Source organism: Zosterops lateralis (genome assembly GCF_965231275.1).
Source record: "Zosterops lateralis genome assembly, chromosome: 5".
In the NCBI taxonomy this organism is placed as follows: domain Eukaryota; kingdom Metazoa; phylum Chordata; class Aves; order Passeriformes; family Zosteropidae; genus Zosterops; species Zosterops lateralis.
The window spans coordinates 66,276,750-66,280,259 of NC_139766.1; positions in this window are offsets into that span (position 1 = coordinate 66,276,750).

The following is a 3,510-nucleotide window of genomic DNA, read 5'->3' on the forward strand; positions in this document are numbered from 1 at the left end:
CTAAGCTAATACAAATTTTATTAAGTGATTGTTCATACTGCATTTTCAGATTTTTAAATGAAATTCCTGAATAATTCAGCAGTCCTTCATTATAAGACATATTAAACATTTTTTCATAGGTTTACATGTAGAACTTAAAATAAATGTGAAATGAACATGTGCAAAGGAATTCAGGCAGGTACTATTTTGAAATAAGACATCCAGCATTGCACTGACTTCATCAGTGTTTCCAAGCTGTATCAGCTTAAAACAAAATTGTCAGTGCATCCCATACACTGAGCTGGATTTAAAAATATCCCAGATCAACGGAGCTGATTGATTGTTCTGTGACTCCAAATTTACCCAGAGATCCCTACATTCCTCCACACACAGTCCACCTGCTAATCCATCCTCAACATAGCCTGTCCTTGCACAGTAAGAGATGTCTCTCCAGCTTTGAAATCAATGGAAAATAGGCCTCAGCCATGAGTGGTTGGTGTCAGAGTTCAATGTCTGTTGGTAAAGCTGTGCTTTCTTTGTGCTTTTCCCTGAGTTGTGTTTTTTCCAGAGGCTGTAAGAAGCAGTGTTTGAAAAGAAGTGACCAGCATCACTCTGAGTCGAGGCATTCCTTGACTCCTAGCAGGTAAGTTATCCAGATGAGGAAGCAGAACAAGGTAAGAGTGCCTGTGAATACAGTGATGAGTTATTCATTTTCTAGGTGTTCTCTGAATTTTTCTCAGGGGAAAACAAACCCTACAAAATTAAATAATTACTCAAGAACAACCGAAGCTGTAACATCTGTAATTAGAAATTTCTTTCACACATTTTTTTTTTCTGGGCTTACCAAGCACTTTATCAGAAACTGACATAAGTAAATGTTATCACTATTTTGTTTGCTCTTCAGATCAAACCCATGTGAATGAACGAGCTGTGCATGGATGTCAGAATTTGAAACATTCTGAGGGTTTTTTTCCCCCACAGTGCCCAACTTTCCTTTCACTCCTCTAATCACATTGCTCCAAATACTCCCCTGACACTGCAATTATATACATCAGCTATACCTGGACTTCCCAAGCACGGGTCAGGATCTGGGACAGCTGGCTGTCACCTAGATCAAAGTAAGATTTGTTCACACCTAAATAATCACTGAGAAGCACAGGTAAAGAACAGCAGAAGCAGCACAGTAATGCTGAGAGACTTTTGGAGACCATTTATCAGTTGTGTAATTCCTACACTGTACAGGGACAGACTTTTTGTCTCGGCAAACCAGTCAGGCAAGGAAGAAAGGCTGGAAAAAGCCACAGTGGAGAAACTGTGTTTTCTGGTATTTCTTTGGCAGGTCAAGCTATCAGCACTGTAACTAAACTTGACAGGTTTGGAAGCAGTCTAATCCAGATTTATTATTTGTCTCTTTTCTAGTGTTTAAATTCTTTCAAGTCCAACCCTTCTAAATGTGGTCTTTTAAATGATTTCATGTCCTTAGGGCAGGTTCCTGAAACTCATCTTGGTTTCCAGCTCTTATCTGGGGATCAAAAAGAGCCACCATGGCTCACACAACTAAGCCAAGGTGTCCCAACCAAGCCCAGGCAGCAATATAATCTCTTAAGAAGATATCCAGAAGATGAAAAGGAAAGGTTGGAGTTGCTACACCGATTTCTTAAAGTATTCCTGCCAGGATTTACCACTCCACCACATTCAAGCAGTGGGAAACCACAGGTTTTCAAAGAAACACGCAGAGTGATTTAGCCACTCTGGATGGATTTAGAGGCAAGATCTTTCCAGATGGGTAAAAGTACCTCACACATCTCTTTCCACTTGTCTTTCTTTTCTGAATGCAAATACAAAAGAAGTTAAGGAAACCCTTAAGGATGATGTGGAAAAATCTGTATTAAACTTAAGAGGGAAGGAAATCCAGAGATAAGACTGAGACTGTCATTTTCTGATCTGCACCATAGCTGTGCCCAGACAATTTAAGCACAATATAATTCTGTAATAAAAACTGTTGTTAACCACAATCAAGCTGTGACTTGTCCAGATAAAAGCACTTTCTTAATAGTGTTTACTTACACATATATTAAATAGAGCCTGCTGGGTTAAGGAGAATAGTGATAAGTATTCTAATTGCAGGTCTTTAACTAGCAAGAACTTTATCCTGTTTCCTCACAGAGGTAGTCATTACTGAACCGGCTCACAGGGCAGAAGATTAAACACCTAATCATTACATAGGTTCTTGAAAACTCGGGGCTTCATGAAAATGCCAAGTATCCCGAATGTTATTTCCCACTGGGCTTAGTCCCTCGCGCTGTCTTCCCATCAGAGTTTTCCAAGCGAGTTAAGCGATTGTGATTTACTCCTAAAGCCGGTATTAAACAAGGATGCTTCGGCACCACGGAGTTACGTGGAGTAACAGCGTTTCTCAAGTCCCCAGTACTCCCTGTACCACATTCCAGCCGCAGGGAGAGTTGCTGAGCCAGGCTGGCATTCCCTGAGCCCTGTTACACATCCATGGAGTGGCTCTTTTCTCTATTACCCGAGGAGATAGATGGTCAGCGCTGCTTGGGAACACGTTCTCCAAGCTTAATTCTGCTCCCAGGTCTTTGCCTTCTCTGCCGATGTCCTCCTGCTGAGATGGTCTACACGCACCATCTCTCCCCTTAGAAATAATAAACCCTTTAAGAAGTTTTTCTCCTCACGAAAGTGAGCAAACTCACTCCCGAGGGGCACGGGTAGTACGTAACGAGGTATCCGAGAGCCATCTGCGTGCTGTGATAAATTTCAGTGACACGTTTCAGAGCACCGGAGGTGACCCTAGCGCATCAGCCCTCTGTTAGCGAGCACCCCGTTTTCTGACAGACCAAGATAGAAGAGCACGTTCACGCTAAGCAGCGAAGTGCACCGAGCAGCCCCGGAGCCGCCCCCGCCCCGCCGGCCGGCGCTGTGTGACCCTGAGCGGGCAGCGCCGCCGCCCCAGCGCCCTGCGCGGGCAGACGTGTCGCTCCCCCAGCAGCTGCCGGGCGGGCGCTGCGCGACGTGGCCGCACCGCGGTGGCCGAACACCGGTGGCCGGCCTTCGACCCCCCTCGGCGGTGGCGGGGACAGGCGCCTCCTGCAATCGCTCAACCCCGATCTCTGGCCCCGCGGGTCCAACGCGCCGCCCTCAGATCCCCCCGGCCCTTCCCTTCCCTTCCCGCCCTCGGCCGTGAGGCGGGGGCGCGCGCGACCCCCGCGTGCCGGCCCCGCCAACGCCACCTGGGCGCGCGGGCGGGGATGGGAGGGGGGAGCCGCCGCCGGGGGGGGCGGGAGGGAGGGCGGTGCGCGCGCACGCGCGCTGAGGGCCGCGGCGCCTCTCGCGCGAGCGGCGCGCGCGCGCCGTTGGGCCGGGCGCGGGGCGTGCCCGCGTCCCGATTCGCCGGCTGGGCGCGAGCCGGGCGGGGGCGGGGCCGGGCTCGGGCCGGCGGCCAATGGGAAGCGGGAGGGGCGGCGGGCGGGGGCGTGGCCGCGGCCGGGCGTGTCCCGGGCGGGCGCGCGCTGT